Genomic DNA, 19145 nt, shown 5'->3' with positions numbered 1-19145 from the left:
AAACACACACTTAACAGTAAACTTTGTTATCGGCCAAATATTTTCACATCTGTCTCTATATAACAAATATAGAAATATCCTCTAAGCTTTCAACTTCAAATCCCAAATAAAGAAGGGAAAAAAAAAAGATCGATTATTTTTTACATGGATATCATAATCACATATCAAATATTAGATAAATCTTCGTAAACAAGTAATTATTCTGCACTTTCTCCTCCTAAATTTGATAGTTTTGCAGCTTGATTTTGTGACTTACCTACCAAAATCGATGTTTTTTTGTCATTTTTGATGGTTTGAGAGATCGATTAAGGTGTTTATTTGAAATTGATCCAATGTTGTTTGAATGAGTTTCAAAGTGATTTTACCCCTTTTTGTAATAGTAATTGTGAGGAGATGGTGGTAGAGGTAAGAATTATGGTTTTGACATTCATTGATGCTAGATAATAAGAAGATTCAAAAAAATGGTGTCTCAACTTCTTCTAATGCCTCGGCTGATAATGTAGAAGATAATTCGATCTCGCTTGCTCTCTCTCTATTTTGGGGGATGAAGACGATGAAGAAGACGCAAATTAGGATTAGAGAAGAGAGTGAAGAAGGGTTTTTTTTTTTTGGGTTGGATTATAAGAATTTGGGGTTGGTGAGACTGCAGGGAGATAATTGCAAATATCGAAACTTTTAAGTGAAACAAATACTCATGTGGTTTTTAACAGATCTACGTTGTTGAATGTCACCTATCGAACAATCAAGATTATTTGTCTGGATCTTTGTCTAGGATTTTTCATGCGAACCATACTCATATCTTTACTTATGTCACTTGATCGCTCCACACACACACACAATATATATATATATATATATATATATATATATATATATATATATATATATATATATATATTTGTGTGTGTGTGTGTGTGGAGCGATACATATATATATATATATATATAGGGGGCGTTCAAGGGCCAACTTTTTGGCAAACTTTTTGGCAAAACATTTTTCAAAACATGAGTTAGAGGTTTTGGAATGGGCTGATTTTTGGTGAGGATGATCTCTACGGTGAGGAGATCATCATCACCAAAAATCAGCCTATTCCAAAACTTCTAACCCCATCAAAAACAGTTTACAAAAAATGGACGGTCCACGATTTTTCAGCTTGTAAACATGGGTCAGAAGTTTTGGAATGGTCTGATTTTTGGTGAGGATAATCTACTCACCATAGAGATCATCCTCACCAAAAATCAGCTCATTCCAAAACCTCTAACTCATGTTTTGAAAAATGTTTTGCCAAAAAGTTTGCTAAAAAGTTTGCCATTGATCGCTACCCATATATATATATATAGAGTAGCGTTCAATGGCCAACAGTTTGGCAAACATTTTGGCAAACGCATTTTTCAAAACATGGGTTAGAGGTCTTGGAATGGGCTGATTTTTGGTGAGGATGATCTCTACGGTGAGGAGATCATCATCACCAAAAATCAGCCCATTCCAAAACTTCTAACCTCATCAAAAATGGTTTACAAAAAATGGACGGTTCACGATTTTTCAACTTGTAAAATGGGGCTAGAAGTTTTGGAATGAGCTGATTTTTGGTGAGGATGATCTCCTCACCGTAGAGATCATCCTCACCAAAAATCAGTCCATTCCAAGACCTCTAACCCATGTTTTGAAAAAGTGTTTGCCAAAATGTTTGCCAAACTGTTGACCACGGATAGGGACCCATATATATATATATATATAGGGTCCCTTTCAGCAACAAACATTTTGGCAAACATTTTGGCAAAACATTTTTCAAAACATAGGTTAGAGGTTTTGGAATGGGCTGATTTTTGGTGAGGATGATCTCTATGGTGAGGAGATCATCCTCATCAAAAATCAGCCCATTCCAAAACTTCTAGCCCCATGTTTACAAGTTGGGAAATCGTGGACCGTCCATTTTTGTAAGCCATTTTTGATGGGTAAGAGGTTTTGGAATGGGCTGATTTTTGGTGATGATGATCTCCTCACCGTAGAGATCATCCTCACCAAAAATCAGCCCATTCCAAAACCTCTAACCCATATTTTGAAAAATGTTTTGCCAAAATGTTTGTTGCTGAACATTTCCTATATATATATATATATATATCCCGTTCAGCACCCTAAGTTTTACAACACACTTTAACAAACGTGTTTTGTCTTACATGGGTTAGAAGTTTTGGAATGGGCTGATTTTTGGTGAGGATGATCTCTATGGTGAGGAGATCATCCTCACCAAAAATCAGCTCATTCCAAAACTTCTAACCCCATCAAAAATGGTTTACAAAAAAAGGACGGTCCACGATTTTTCAACGTGTAAACATGGGGCTAAACATTTCGGAATGGGCTGATTTTTGGGGAAGATGATCTTCTAATCATAGAGATCATCCTCACCAAAAATCAGTCCATTCCAAAACTTCTAACCCATGTAGGACAAAAAACGTTTGTTAAAGTGTGTGGTAAAACTTAGGGTGCTGAACATTTCGATATATATATATATATATAGGGAGGCGTTCGGATGCATTAGTTTTAACAGTAGTTTTAACAAAAGTAACCCGGCCGTTGGATATTGTTGAATCGGACGGCCGAGATTGTCGGTTTCGTTTAACTTATAAGTTATGGGCTTTTTACAGCGCCCACCCTCATGTTTGGCGTTATTAGTGCCACCTCCCCGACTGATTTACAACGACAGAGAGAAATACAGTGTGTGTGTGAGAGAGAGAGGATAAAATCATGAATGAAGAAATACAGATGATGAAATAAAATTACTAAAACATGAATTCATCGAAAAAAATTGATGAATTGTTGGGCGATATTCAGGCGATATTCACACTTGGGCTGTTATTATTGTATAAATTGTTGCCTTCAAAGAGTGATGGATTTCAACCATCTTTGTTGGAAGGCATACAAACTGTTGATAGTGTGGATGGTCCTACTGATTACGAGGGTTTTCTCACAGCCCAAGTTTGATTGGGATACGTATCATATTTGATCAGAGATTTTGTAACTCTTGTGTAGCCCCTTTTATCAACAGGGTTTGTCTTTTTTTTTTGTAACTCTTGTGTAGCCCCTTTATCAACAGAGATTTGTAACTCGAGAGATCGTTCGTACTCGTGAGACGAAATTACAGCGAGAGCAAGAGAGAGTGTAGGAGGTGTTCATGTTCGTGCTTCGTCGATGGAGTTGCAGCGAGAGAGAGGAGGGGGTTTCAACGAGAGAGAGTGAGAGTGAGGAGGTTCGAGGGTTTCAGCGTCGCTCGCGAGACGAGAGAGAGAGAGAGAGAGAGAGAGGGAGAGAGAGAGAGAGAGGAGGGTTTCAGCGAACAGACGAGAGTTTAGAGAGAACAGTCGAGAGAGACAGAGTTCTCTTTGCTGTTTTTCACGCAGGGAGGTGACACTAATAACTGAAAAGACGAGGGATGGCGCTGTAAAAACTATAAACTTATAATTTAAACGCAATAAACAATCTCAACCGTCCGATTTAGTAATATCCAACGGCCGGGGGTTACTTTTGTTAAATTGACTGATGAAACTGATGCCTCCGAACGCCTCCCATATATATATATAGGGTCCCTTTCAGCAACAAACATTTTGACAAACATTTTGGCAAAACATTTTTCAAAACATGGGTTAGAGGTTTTGGAATGGGCTGATTTTTGGTGAGGATGATCTCTACGGTGAGGAGATCATCCTCATCAAAAATCAGCCCATTCCAAAACTTCTAGCCCCATGTTAACAGGTTGAAAAATTGTGAACCGTCCATTTTTTGTAAACCATTTTTGATGGGTTAGAAGTTTTGGAATGGGCTGATTTTAGGTGATGATGATCTATTCCCTGTAGAGATCATCCTCACCAAAAATCAGCCCATTCCAAAACCTTGTAACCCATATTTTCAAAAATGTTTTGCCAAAATGTTTGTCAAAATGTTCAACATGTTTGTTGCTGAACATTCCCATATATATATATATATATATAGGGTCCCGTTCGCCACCCTTAGTTTTACCACACACTTTAACAAACGCGTTTTGTCTTACATGGGTTAGAAGTTTCGGAATGAGCTGATTTTTGGTGAGGATGATCTCTATGGTGAGGAGATCATCCTCACCAAAAATCAGCTCATTCCAAAACTTCTAACCCCATCAAAATTGATTTACAAAAAATGGACGGTCCACGATTTTTCAACGTGTAAACATGGGGCTAAACATTTCGGAATGGGCTGATTTTTGGGGAGGATGATCTTCTAATCATAGAGATCATCCTCACCAAAAATCAGCTCATTCCAAAACTTCTAACCCATGTAGGACAAAAAACGTTTGTTAAAGTGTGTGGTAAAACTTAGGGTGCTGAACATTTCCCATATATATATATATATATATAGGGTCCCGTTCGCCACCCTTAGTTTTACCACACACTTTAACAAATGCGTTTTGTCCTACATGGGTTAGAAGTTTCGAAATGAGCTGATTTTTGGTGAGGATGATCTCTATGGTGAGGAGATCATCCTCACCAAAAATCAGCTCATTCCAAAACTTCTAACCCCATCAAAATTGATTTACAAAAAATGGACGGTCCATGATTTTTCAACGTGTAAACATGGGGCTAAACATTTCGGAATGGGCTGATTTTTGGGGAGGATGATCTTCTAATCATAGAGATCATCCTCACCAAAAATCAGCTCATTCCAAAACTTCTAACCCATGTAGGACAAAAACGTTTGTTAAAGTGTGTGGTAAAACTTAGGGTGCTGAACATTTCCCATATATATATATATATATATATATATATATCTATATATATAGGGGGGCGTTCGCTGGCAAATTTTTTGGCGAACGGATTGGCAAACATCTTCAGGCTGTTGGATAAGACGCCAACGGACGTCGTAGATTGAAGGAGAGCCGAATGTGCGCTTAAGTTATAAAGTAATGCATATGTTACAGCGTCATCCTTAAATAAATTGATATTTATTATTACCTCCCTAACTAATTAAAATCCCAAAAGAACATAACAGAGACGTGTTTCTCTGTCTTCTTCACCTTCGAACAAATCGACCCTCTCTTTCTCTCTCGTCTTCTTCTCTCATTCGCTCTCGCTCGTCTGCAACTACCTCTTGACCCTCTCTCTCACTCTCTCTCGCTCGCGACTGCAACTCTCGTTCGCGTGTGCTGCAACGCCCTCTCGACGAAGACAGGTACACTTGATTTGAAGTGAAAAAATCTGTAATTATTTAATGGGATTTTTTGAAATTGCAAATTACTTCAAATGGGGTTCTTGATGTGGTGGCAACTTCAAATGTGGTTTTTTCCCATTACAAATCATTTAATGGGGTAACTTCAAATGGGTTTTTTGAAGTTACAAGTTACAAAAATCTATAATTATTTTTGAAGTTATAGATTACAAGCACGCTTTGATTTGTATGGAATGGGGTTTTTTTGTTTTTTTGTTTTTTGTTCTCCGATTTGATGAAGACCTAAATAATTTTTTTAGAAAAAGCCCTAAATAATTTCCGAATTTTCTTCATCAAATCAATTATTTAGGGTTTAAACCATTTTTGCTCATTGGGTCAATGTGCAGAAGAGCATTGTGACTCAACTAACACCTGGGGTTTCCTAAAGAAAGAATGCATCTCAACTAGAAATCACCTGGTTCTTTTGTGTGTAGGTTTGAAGGAAGGGTGGGCTAAATGTTAACGGAATCAGTAGTCCTGTAAACCAACACATTGGGTTGAGGTGGGTTCTTTTGTGAATCTTGGATTTAGTTTTTGTTGTCCATTTTTTTTTTTTTTGTATGCCATGATACTAAGCTGCGGTAAACAATGTCTGTAATAATGTTATCAATGGGAAGCCACTAGATTAAAATATTAAATTTTGGATTTCAAATATGTAATCCAAAATATGCTTGTTGGGTATTAGGACCTGCTACATGAGCTTATAACATGACCTTGTTTCATGCATTTTAATTTTTAAGGTAGTCTAGTTTGTCACTCAAGACTTGATAATGTCTTAAAAGAGTTTTATTAGTAAAAAGTGATCCATTGCTCTTTGGTTTTCATGGGATTTGAAATGTTCCTTGAGAGGATTTGTGCGTGTACATAATCTTGGCAGTCTAAACACAAACGAACCTGGAATTTTTTGAATTTCAACAAGTCAGTAGGCATATAAATTATCATCAGCACTTATCTCCGAAGAAAAATATCCCTTTATTGTTGTTGGTGTAGGGCAGATCACTTTGATAAGGCTTTTGTAAGGATTCTGATGTTTCCAAGTTCCTTTCATGTCTTTCTCTATATCTTAATAAAATGTCAACTTGGTGTAATGTTTACATGGATATTTCTTTCATATTAGGTCCACTACTATGTCCAGGCACACATCCAAATCAATGAATATAGAGATCGTGTTGTTTTGGTGAGTAGAATGACTGCAAAGTGCACACTCAGGAAATTCTTTGGATTGGGTCCATGCAGAGAGCTGCGGTACCTAGCATATCCTGTAAAGCATGGGTGGAGATATTCTGGCATTGGTGAATTCCAGGTTACCTTCTAAGTTAGTTTCTAGTGTGTGTCTCTCCTATTTATCTGTGTTCTTTTTCTTGGGTTGTGTTATGTGTCTTATTTCTTGTGAGCATATTTTGTTGGGATTGGGGTGCAGCGTAGGGAGGTTGGGGGCCAACCAAAGCTGATCATCACCAACCCCAAGCACAAAATATATATGAAACCTCAGAGAAAGATTTTTTAACTTCTTTGTTTTCCAATCTTTTGTATAGGATATATATTGTGTTTAGTAATGCTGTCACTGTTTCACGTATGATTGATTGATTATGTTTTGAGATCTAGTTAATTTTTTTCCACAGTACACATGTCAATGTGAATTCTTTGTCTTTTTTTTTATTTATTTTTTGCTACCAGTGGTAGATTATGTTCTTGGAACTAAATTATTATCTGATTGTTTGCAGGAGAAATGGCCCAAGAATCTTTATATTGCGTCTGTGTACTATGGTTGAACAGTTTCTTAAGCCATCCAATTTTCTGTGGGATACTTCTTGGTGCCATTTTGAAGATATTGTTTAAAGCCAAGCTACTCATTAAGGGAATTGAGTGGGAGAAATTTTGACGTGTGCAACCTTTTACTTAATTGTTTCCTGAACAGATATCGACATTTCTAACATGTTCAGCATTGTCTTTGTCAAACGTGTGGAAATGTTCTTGCTAGTCTATTTAGTCTAAAGGGATGGTTGTCCTTATTGTTGTTAAGTTTGTATAGTTTTTCAATAATGATTACTTGATTCAAGGCATGTGCATATGCCATGTTTGAGTTGTCTTAATGGTTGGTGGAATTCTGGGGAATTGTGCATGGTTTGGCATGGAAATGGATTCATTTTTGTTGGGACATGCTAGATCTTTTAATACATTCAACTGAAGCAAGGCTGACAAGATAAAAAAAAGGTGGTTTCGTATCATCAAACAATCAAGTAGTTAATGGCCTTATATAGATACTTCTTATTAATGCATTTATTAGATTTTTTGTTCTTGTTACCTACATGCTAACTTGGGTTCAGCAAACGATTGTCACATGGATCGATGCATTTGGACGCTAATCATGAGACTATCAGTCATTACTTTCTACATATGATGCAGCCTTTTATTTATGATTCTAGGGATTTAGTGCAAGTTGAAGGCTTAACCAAGCATGAGAAAGACTAATATAACTACTTTCAACTTCAATGCACATCATCATTAAAGCACCATCCCAAAAAATTTAAGTTAGACTGGAGAAATCATGTTCCTCCATTTAGAACCTTCATTTTGCAAATTCTTTCAAACTTAAAATAATGTTATTTCATTCATTTTTCTTCCTTTTCTATTGATGAAAGTTTGATTGGGTTCTCAATTGTTGATATGGGGATTTCAAAAGATTGGTGACACTTTTGTGTCCAAAACCTTGTGACACCAAGAATCCGGTGAGAATACTTTATTTCTTCTCTGCCCAATTATAGTAGAGAATGTGATCTCAATTCTCAATCAAACCCTTGGTTTCCTACAAGGAATTAAGTAGCCTTAAGTAAACCTTTACACAACCTCTTCTACATAATCATAGAGATTCATGATTTAATAAGCCAAGCCTTCTAAAGAGCAATGTTTCTTTCCTCACTAAAGTTGAATAAATATATGTGGCACTGCTGGAAACAATAAACAAGTGGCCCCAATTCAATTTGTTTTAACAAATTGCATAAAATGTGAATTTTCTAGATTCCCAATTTCTTAAATCTAAATAATATGATGGACTTCATCGGTCACAATTGCTTTGTCCCTCTCCATGTATGTTCCTTATAAGCAATATGTCAAGCTTGTGATAAAGCTAAGATGACCGATCACCAGTTAACAAGCTAAGGTTTCCAAAAAAGAATGTTGCTTTCAATGATAAACCAAACAGATACAAGTGATGTCACGGGATTGCAAAACAACTCACTATTATCAAGCTTCTGTTTTTCTTATTTATTCACCAATACCTACTAAGTTTTGTTGATATAATGAATTAAGTCATTTGCAATGTTGGATTTTATTAACCAATCTGATCCAGAGTGTATTTATTTTTCATAAAATAAATATTCAATTGTTCTATACAAATTTGAAAGAAGGATCAGGCACCACAGTACCAAATGTAAGAAATTTCTTAAGTATTTGGTTTACCATGATCAGTGGATATAAGCTTTATCCTGTACAAAAGACTGGAAAAACAAAGAAGTAATAAATCTTTCTCTGAGGCTTCAATCATATTCAAATTTCAAAGAGACCCTTCAAAAGAGACTTGAAGATGTGCAGATTTGGGTGGTGGAGGTTGGACTGATGCAGTATCAAGGCCTTGAAGTAATTTGATGACCTCAACAGTATCATCAAGATAGTACTTCGCCATACTCGGCTTCTGCCCTACTATGCACGCAAAAACTTAGACAGTGGCTGGAAATGATGGGATGGAAACGACATTGGCCAATGCTTTCAAACATGTCTTCATCGTCCCCTATGCACAATACGAAATCAGGTGGCTTTCCCCGATTCAACATGATTAATATGAGGTTTTTGACAGCTATACCTTTACTTATTCCCTGCAGGTTTCCCAAAAACAGATCACTCTTTATATATCTTTCATTATAATCACAAAATCAAAGTACAGGTTTAACACGGCAAGGGAAAGTGTGCCATTCAAACACCAAAAGTGTGCCATTCTGCAAATGTTTAAAAAATTGAGTCAATTAAGAGGTGAGTAAGCACTCATCGAAAGAAAAGTAGGAGTCTCTTGTTAGACAGATAGAAGTACCACTCACCAGTTTTAACAAAACAACACGTGTCAACCACATGCAGTTGTTATTTATGGGAGAGTTCATTACACCATCTTTAACAAAAGGAAGGAAACATTAAACATAAAACATTTTTTCCTTTCTTCAGTAAAATCACAGAAAGCTTCATCATAATTTAGACCACGCTTTAAAGTCTTGGTTGAAAAATGAGATTTCACTGTGGTGACAGACCTCCAATATCTCATTCGAACACACCCCAGGACATTCCGAAACTAAATTCTGATCTATGGCTCCAAAACTAGGGAGAAGAAAGAAGATGTACCTATACATCTATCAATTATATGCGCTGGACAAGGGGATAGACGTCTAAGAAATTTGGTAACTAAAGTTCTGGCCATGTTACAAGCTCATGTAGCAGATCCTAATACCCAACAAGCATATTTTGGATTACATATTTGAAATCCAAAATTTAATATTTTAATCTAGTGGCTTCCCATTGATAACATTATTACAGACATTGTTACCGCAGCTTAGTATCATGGCGTACAACAAAAACAAAATGGACAACAAAAAACTAAATCCAAGATTCACAAAAGAACCCACCTCAACCCAATGTGTTGGTTTACAGGACTACTGATTCCGTTAACATTTAGCCCACCCTTCCTTCAAACCTACACACAAAAAGAACCAGGTGATTTCTAGTTGAGATGCATTCTCTCTTTAGGAAAACCCAGGTGTTAGTTGAGTCACAATGCTCTTCTGCACATTGACCCAATGAGCAAAAATGGTTTAAACCCTAAATAATTGATTTGATGAAGAAAAATTCGGAACATTATTTAGGACTTTTTCTAAAAAAAATATTTAGGTCTTCATCAAATCGGAGAACAAAAAAACAAAAAAAAAAACCCCAATTCCATACAAATCAAAGCGTGCTTGTAATCTATAACTTCAAAAATAATTATAGATTTTTGTATCTTGTAACTTCAAAAAAACCCCATGAAGTTACCCCATTAAATGATTTGTAATGGGAAAAAACCCCATTTGAAGTTGCCACCACATCAAGAACCCCATTTGAAGTAATTTGCAATTTCAAAAAATCCCATTAAATAATTACAGATTTTTTCACTTCAAATCAAGTGTACCTGTCTTCGTCGAGAGGGCGTTGCAGCACACGCGAACGAGAGTTGCAGTCGCGACCGAGAGAGAGTGAGAGAGAGGGTCAAGAGGTAGTTGCAGACGAGCGAGAGCGAATGAGAGAAGAAGACGAGAGAGAGAGAGAGAGAGAGGGTCGATTTGTTCGAAGGTGAAGAAGACAGAGAAACACGTCTCTGTAATGTTCTTTTGGGATTTTAATTAGTTAGGGAGGTAATAATAAATATCAATTTATTTAAGGATGACGCTGTAACATATGCATTACTTTATAACTTAAGCGTACATTCGGCTCTCCTTCAATCTACGACGTCCGTTGGCGTCTTATCCAACAGCCTGAAGATGTTTGCCAATCCGTTCGCCAAAAAATTAGCCAGCGAACGCCCCCCATATATATATATATATATATAGGGAAATGTTCAGCACCCTAAGTTTTACCACACACTTTAACAAACGTTTTTTGTCCTACATGGGTTAGAAGTTTTGGAATGAGCTGATTTTTGGTGAGGATGATCTCTATGATTAGAAGATCATCCTCCCCAAAAATCAGCCCATTCCGAAATGTTTAGCCCCATGTTTACACGTTGAAAAATCGTGGACCGCCATTTTTTGTAAATCAATTTTGATGGGGTTAGAAGTTTTGGAATGAGCTGATTTTTGGTGAGGATGATCTCCTCACCCTAGAGATCATCCTCACCAAAAATCAGCTCATTCCGAAACTTCTAACCCATGTAAGACAAAACGCGTTTGTTAAGTGTGTGGTAAAACTAAGGGTGGCGAACTGGGACCCATATATATATATATATATGTGGTAAAACTTGGTGCTGAACATTTCCCTATATATATATATATATATATATATATATATATATAGGGTGGCGTTCAAGGGCCAACTTTTTAGCAAACTTTTTGGCAAAACATTTTTCAAAACATAGGTTAGAGGTTTTGGAATGGGCTGATTTTTTGTGAGGATGATCTCTACGGTGAGGAGATCATCCTCACCCAAAATCAGCCCATTCCAAAACTTCTAACCCATGTTTACAAGTTGAAAAATCGTGGACCGTCCATTTTTTATAAAACTTTTTTGATGGGGTTAGAAGTTTTGAAATGGGCTGATTTTTGGTGATGATGATCTCCTCACCGTAGAGATCATCCTCACCAAAAATCAGCCCATTCCAAAACCTCTAACCTATGTTTTGAAAAATGTTTTGCCAAAAAGTTTGCTAAAAAGTTGGCCCTTGAACGCCACCCATATATATATATATATGTATATGTATATATATTTGTGTGTGTGTGTGTGTGTGTGTGTGTGTGGAGCGATCAAGTGACATAAGTAAAAACATATGTAAAAACAATCATTTTTTAAAATATGAGTTAGAAGTTTCGGATTTAGCTAATTTTTTGTGATGATGATCTTTATGGTGAGAAGATCATCCTCACAAAAAAATCATCCCAATCTGAAACTTATAAATCCATCAAAAGTGGATTATAAATTACTGATAAAAAATTGACGGTCCACATTCTAAATCATTTTTGATGGGGTTAAAAGTTTTAAATTAGATTGATTTTCCTTGAGGATGATCTTCTCATTATAGAGATCATCCTCACAAAAAATCAGCTCCATCCGAAACTTCTAACCTATATTTTGAAATATAATTATTTTTACATATGTTTTTACTTATGTCCCTTGAACCCTTTAAACACAAAATCCAATGATTGAGATTATGAGTATCTTAATAACACAAATCTTAGAGATATTTAATCAGGGGATGAATATCAACCATTGGATTTTGCATGTAAAGGGATGGAATCATTTGTTTTTTCATGAGTCATTCTTAGGAGTCAAAGGATCTTAATCTTATATTTATATATTATTATCAAATTGAGTCCTTAAGATTGTTGAACTAAATCCATCCAATCAAAAATCATATCAAAACTCAAATCCTTGATTATCTGATTGAATTTCAATTCTAATCTAATCAATTTGTATAGCTTTAATGGGAACTGAACATTTCAAAATTGGAAGACCAACTCAAGTATTTATAAAACCAACCTGATGGCACACCATGGAGCATGCTTAGCGTTGAAACCAAACTATGCAAAAAAATAAATAAAATAAAAAAAAAAATTAATTAAGATTTGAATAAATTGATTTAGTCAAATTGTAGATCTACCTAGCTACCAACTAGTCCAAAAAAAATTATTTTTTTAAAACAACAGTGACCTTTAAAGTTCATTACTTAATAGGCTATGGAATCAAAGCAAATTTATTGTCGTCTTGGTCAATCCAGTTGATTTGAATTTTGTCAAATAAGAACACTTTGGTGATAAATTAGTTACCAAAGTTTCAAGACCTCACCTCCAAGTGGCATCGAGAACATGATCGGATGTCACATGGCCATAAATAAAGGACAAAATGTGAAGAACTCTTTAGTAATTTTTCACTGCTGATTTTTTCCTTTTAAATATAATAATCTAGATAGACCATGAACTCAAAGTTTGAGGTGTTATACGGCTAATCAATAGTTCATGTGAGCGTAAAAAGTCTTAGTAGGTTAGAAGCATAATAAGTTTAACTCTATTTCAAAATTCAAATCATAGTTTATAAAACTCAACTTGTATTGTATGTCCATGGACTCGAGTAAAGTTGAAAACCCACGAGTCAACTACAACAAATCAATTAAAAATATATAGTGTTTAATATTTGTATTTTTTGTTATCCAAAATTTTAATTATATTTCAATAAATTTGTTGATCGAGTTTTAAAATTATTTTAAATGGTTACCCTTTGCCAGTGCAATGTGATATACATACAAGGTTGGGATTCGGGGACTCGAATTATACTGAAGTGAGGGTATGTCATAACAGATTGAAGTTTTGTGAGGATGACCTTCAAGGTGCAGACACGGTGGAAGGTCTAAAATGTATCCCCCCAAGTGGGACTACAAAATATGATTATAAGTAAGCGCCCAACCTAACCCTAAAGAAGTAAAGAAAAAAAATTACCTTAAAAGACTACCTAGCCCTAAACCCCAATCGTGCCAAAATCGGCCATAGCAGACTTTGGTTGTGCTCAAGTTTCATAAGGCATTAAATTCATATATATTTCAAAGTAGTTTAGAGTCATTTAATGCTATTTTTTCATCAAAATAAAAATTTAATCTCTATCATAATTGAAAATTTGTTACATAAAAGAATAAATTTCTTATTTTATAATATATTTTAATTATAAAATGATATATCTAATTATACATAATATACATATATACAATAGCCATGAGTCGGATTAGACTTGGCATTAGTCTAGTCCTATGTTACTCCATTCGTTAGTACTAGTCCGAACCAATTCGTGATTCGATTCGTAAAAAATCAAGTGAACAACGAATAGTATACTATGCATCTGAAAATTAAGAAATAGTGATTATTTCGAAGGTTAAGTTAGGTATACCCCTCCACTTTATGGTTGAATATTAGAGATACCCATGCTTTCAAACTGATGCATACTCCCATTTGACTTTGCTCTTTTCTGGTGGATTAATGTAAAATGATCTAAATGCCCCTCTCTCTTAAATCTATATAAATTAAAAAAAGAAAAAAAAAAAAAGATCCTTCATTTTTTAGATGCCATGAATTACTTTTAATTCACTTAACAACTTCTTCAACCATTATTTTTCTATTTAAAATCTCATTGCCTTATACTTAAAGATCCTATCTTGAGGTGTAAAGGTTGAGGGGTACAATACTTTTTTTTTAAGTGAAAATTTAGGTAAATTATTTTACATGAGAAGTTGAAGATTACTAAATTTGGGAGGGAAAGTTATAAATTAAAGTCAAGGGTATTTGGGTTATTTTTTATTAGTCTATTAGAGAAGTCTGAGGTCATGGGACATGTCATGTCTTTTTTAAAAACATAGGGGGAGTAAATCAAATATTCATGAAAATGCAGAATGATATGTCTGAATCGATCTTTACAAATGATGATACCAAAGCTAAATATAGAAAATCCTACGTGGCAATTTTTTCCACATATAAGTATAATTTTGTACTACTTACGGACCAATAATTATAGTCTTCTAACGAAAAAAAACTTTGAAAATTTTGAACAAACCCTTTCTAATGGATTACATCTGGCATTTTAGGAGGTGTTTCAAATTTTGACAGAAATACAAGAGTGTGAAATAAATTTAAAATGCCACATGTCTTGTATGGAGGAGGGTTCTTCAAAATTTGAAGCAAAGTCGAAACGGTTAGGTTTTAGTATTATTTCTTTTAATTAAAATAGACTTCTGTGGGCCCACCAAATTCGGCAAAATATCACCAATCAATTTGAAAACAATATTGGCGTTGATATTTCTTATAGGGATAGCGACACTTACGTGAGGCCATGTCACAGTTTCCATCGAAAGGGGAGGTTAATTTGGTAATTTAATGTTGGAATCCATAGAGTAGGTTTTTTATCCGAGGTTCTCTCGTAAGGCAGAAATCATGAATATTTTTTTCAAATCGAAATCTCAGAAATACCCCCACCAACCTCTTGTAATTTACACTCAGCCCCACTAAACGTGACAACTTGCGCATCACCCATCACTTACACTCAATGGGATTTGTATCCATCCTTTCCCTTAAAGATTAAGGTTTATGGTTGTAACGGAAACAGGTGGGACCCATTTTGATTCTCTAAAAACAACTTCGATCCTTTTCGTTATAGGATTATTATACTGTTCACATAAATAACAAGGATTCCACATTTCTTTTAATGCACCTTTTATTTCAAATATTTTTCAAACTTACATTTTGAACCTTATCTCTTTAGTTTCTCTCCTAATTAATGTAGATCTCAAACGTACAAATTCACTCATTAATATAGTAAAGGAAAATTTTATTGACACACCATAAAACTCTAAGGGCCTTCTAATTTTTAAAGGTCCTCTAAAAATTGAAAGATTATAGTGGGCACTCCACGTTAAAGAGCACTCCTCTCATCTATCAACGATTTCGACAATTTAGGCGAGGAAGAGAAAAAAAATAGAGAGAGGGAGAGAGATGGGAGGAGAGGGAGGAGGATAAGGAGAAAAAAACAGAGAAAGAGATTGAAAGATAGGGGGAGGAGGAGAGGAAAAAGAAGAAAAAATAAAAATAAAAAGAGAGGAAGAAAGAGATCAAAAGAGAAGAGAAAAAGAAGAGAGATCGGATTGGCTGACGTTGTGTGTGAGGTTCATCGAAAAAGATGCAGAGCTGTTAGAGAAGACGTAGAACTACTAGATAAGAGAACCAACAAGAGGTGCCCTTAAAAATAGAGTTTTTTTTTTTTTTTCTAATATTTGGCCCGTTCTTAAAGTTTGGTAGCATGTCAATAAAATTTCTCTTTAGCAAATCAATGATAATTACAAAAGATGTCCTTCATATACTCACATATGGACCTGTTTGCTTTAAGTCGCTTAATACAATGCATAATAACTACAATCAGGCAAGAACCCTCAAATAATTGATCCAATTGTACTTCACTCTTCGTATTCTTTACATATTTTTGGTTTTCCATTAAAACTTGACTCCCCCCCTGACCCCACCTTTTAAAAAGCAAAGAAGAAGTGCAAAGGGAGCTATTGTAGTAGTCTGGTTGATCCCTCAAACCATTGACTCATCACCCATATGGGTCGCTTTAAAAGTCTACCTAAAATATTTCAACTTAATATGATAAAACTTATAAAATGCTAAGCTACTATCATTTATTCATATAGATTGAGATCTTCTTCGAATTCGAAATAGTTGGAATAACAACAAATAACATCTTTTTATCTTCCACAAAATAGATGGAATGAATAGGGGCATAGTCACCAAGTCGAGATTCGGGAATAAGCCGGCAAGGGAAAAATTCAGTAAAATTAGGAAACATCAAAAAAAACTCGAGCTAGGTTAGGACTATGCAATAATTCCTAATAGTAGGTGTTTTCATATTAAATCATCAAGTGCCATGTTAAACTATAATGATAAGTCAAGAATTCTCGTGTTGATATCATTTATGCACCCATCCACAACAATTAACCACGGATTCACAACATATTCAAGGTTTATACTATTCAAAATATAAAAAAGACCACAATTATGAGTCCAAATTAACATATCAAAAACATCAAATCAATGTCATTCTCATTTGCAGCCTCATTATTTTATGCATTATTCATGATTTAATCGTGATGTTCGTAAAAGTCACATATTATTAAAAAAATTTGTAATTACATTAGTGAAAGAAAAAAATCACATTTTAACCGTGACTTTTTCAGTAAGTCGAAGACTTTGGTGACTATGAGTAGGGGTATCAATGGGCAGGTTCCAATTGGAGTTGGTTGTACTCTAAACCCACTTTCCTAGATAGGCATGGGTCATACCTTAGATGAACCCTAACTCTTGTCAAACCTAAGTCCCTTAAGTCAAAGTTTGAAAGACTCGAAAGGGTGAGAGTTACTTGTAATAAGGCATGGCATTTGAATTTTTAAACAAATAAGCAATGCATGCTTAAGAGGGTGAAAATGACTTGTGAATATTGTAGATGATCTAGAAAGTATGAACTAAATATGAGAATGTCATCAAAAAATAATAAAATAAAATTATAAAGATATGATGCATAATTTTTCTCTTGAAGGTGCCACTTAGCTAAGTGGTAAAGGCTTGAGGAGAGTTGATCCCATGACCTAAGCTCAAATCCCATTGAACCTATCTTCACCACCATTAACAACTAAACCATTGCTTGCCTAGCCAAGAAATTGTTATTCAGTGGAGTTTGAAATGTAGATGAGGCATTTTTAAACCCAAAGTCATGACCAAAAACTCATAATGGCCATCATGGGTCTTCAAGGTTTTCTTCCATATATCTATTTCTTGCACCCGAATTTGGTTGTATCCCAAGTGTAAGTCCAATTTTATAAAGTATTAACACTCCAACTCATCAAATAACTCATCGAAAACTCATAATGGACATCATGGCTCTTCAAGGTTGTTTTCCATATATCTTTTTGACTATTTTTTCTCTACTTAAAAGTAAGGGTGCCAATAAGTAGGTACCCATTTAACCAAAACATAACCGAAAACTCCAATTCCAGATTCTTTTTCTCTATATACGACTAGAATTGGATCTAAAAGGAACCAAACTGATAGGAATTAGAATTGATTTGGTTCTATCTGACAAGTATATAAATTGATTTTTGTTTTCAATTTCTTTAATATTGTAGATGTTTGAAGGTTTCATTATATTTTAAGTTATTAGATGTTCTATGATGTTCTTTAAGTTTCTACATAAACTATATATTTTAGTAGAAATGGGCTCTCTCTTGAGAGTTTATTAATTGTAAAAAAGATGAATTTAAATTTTTGAAAAAATATTGTAAAACCCCAAATTTTATATTCGTATTTCGAGGAAAAAAATAAATATTGAAATTTTGAGAAATTTTTTGAAAGTGGGACTTAGGGTAAAACTTTAGGATGTTTCTGATCATTTTTAATTGAATTTAACCTCATCATTGGATTTAAAATGATCGAAAAACATACTTTAGCCTGTAAGCACGCTCAAATGTGAATCCGAACAAAAAAGTTACAAATCCTCGATTACCAAGTCGGATCAAGCTAAAATAATGACTTTTTACTAGATTAATAATTTTTAAAATTTTATCATACCATTGGGTTCGTAATGAAAAATTATTGAACATGGACTATTTACTTGTCATTTTTGGAGACTAAAAAATCAAATTATCGTCAAAAATGAAAACAACGTCAATTTTATGGTCATATCGGGCAAAAAATGTAAATTTTTTTTAGAGATAGAATTTATAAAAATTGATCATACCATTAGATCCGGAACAAAAAATTAGACAAAATAAGTATTCATTCGTCTCTTTTGGAGTTCGGACGGTCAAGTTATCATCGATCGAAACAATAGGTGAAATACCGATTTCGTCCCAAGACTTTATATAAATAAAATTTTTAATTTTTTGTCACTATTCATCTTCCAAAAGTCATCCAAAACCAGCCAACAATTTTTTTAAAAAAATATTTATTTTTCTCCAATTTTCTACCCTAGATCTGTCGCAAACAGCCTGTCAACTTCCAACGTAGAAGGAAAAAATGTCTGCAACCTCATTCTCTACAATATCCACCCAACCTCTTTTTGTTTCATCTTCTTTTTCACCTTGTATCTTAAAAAATCAGTCGTATATATATACAGGAGTTTCGCAACTTCGACATCGGATTTCATCCGTTTCGGGATCAAACCGTCATCTGTCGTAGAAGGAAGAAAGGACGACGGCGTCGAGATCTTTGAAACCACCTGGTTAGATTCAAAAATCAATAGTCTCAAAATTTGAACCATCTCAATTTTCGCGTGCGATCTCCTCAATTTTCGCGGACGTGTTTCAATTTCGTAGCCTAAAGATTGTAAGGAACTCTCAATTTCTATTAGTAATCGTAATTTGTAAAAATTGCATTTAAGATTTTATTAAAAATTTGTGATGTATTTCAACAATATAGAATTCAATTGGTTATTTCAAATTCACGCCAGAACTTACATATTTTATATGTTTAATTGTATTTTATAACAAATTATATGGGGGTAGGATATTCCATCAGGTTATTTCTGTTAGTTGGGTCCTATGCACCGCTCGGACCCCGTTTTGATCTAAGTTTTGAAATATTTCGATCTTATTGATG

The 19145-nt window shown here is 34.6% G+C and overlaps 2 long non-coding RNA genes across 3 annotated transcripts; one reads left to right on the top strand and one right to left on the bottom strand.

Moving 5' to 3' along the window:
* Positions 1–4833: 4833 nt before the first annotated feature.
* Positions 4834–7333, top strand: LOC147400317 (uncharacterized). Of its 2 annotated transcripts, none has more exons than XR_015178993.1 (4): positions 4834–5199; positions 5670–5737; positions 6353–6538; positions 6960–7333. It is a non-coding gene; the product is annotated as an uncharacterized LOC147400317 (long non-coding RNA). The 2 variants fall into 2 exon arrangements; XR_015178994.1 differs by having other exon boundaries at positions 6353–6550.
* A 1251-nt stretch (positions 7334–8584) lies between these two features.
* Positions 8585–11024, bottom strand: LOC147400316 (uncharacterized). Its single transcript, XR_015178992.1, has 3 exons — positions 10442–11024; positions 9903–9970; positions 8585–9107 (listed from the first exon to the last, which is right to left on the bottom strand). It is a non-coding gene; the product is annotated as an uncharacterized LOC147400316 (long non-coding RNA).
* Between the last annotated feature and the right edge of the window lie 8121 nt (positions 11025–19145).

The sequence above is a fragment of the Akebia trifoliata genome, chromosome 6 (assembly GCF_017979445.1).
Source record: "Akebia trifoliata isolate Shusen 1 chromosome 6, ASM1797944v1, whole genome shotgun sequence".
Classification (NCBI taxonomy): domain Eukaryota; kingdom Viridiplantae; phylum Streptophyta; class Magnoliopsida; order Ranunculales; family Lardizabalaceae; genus Akebia; species Akebia trifoliata.
The sequence above is the reverse complement of the archived record's forward strand: the minus strand, read 5'-3'. Positions and strand labels throughout refer to the sequence as shown.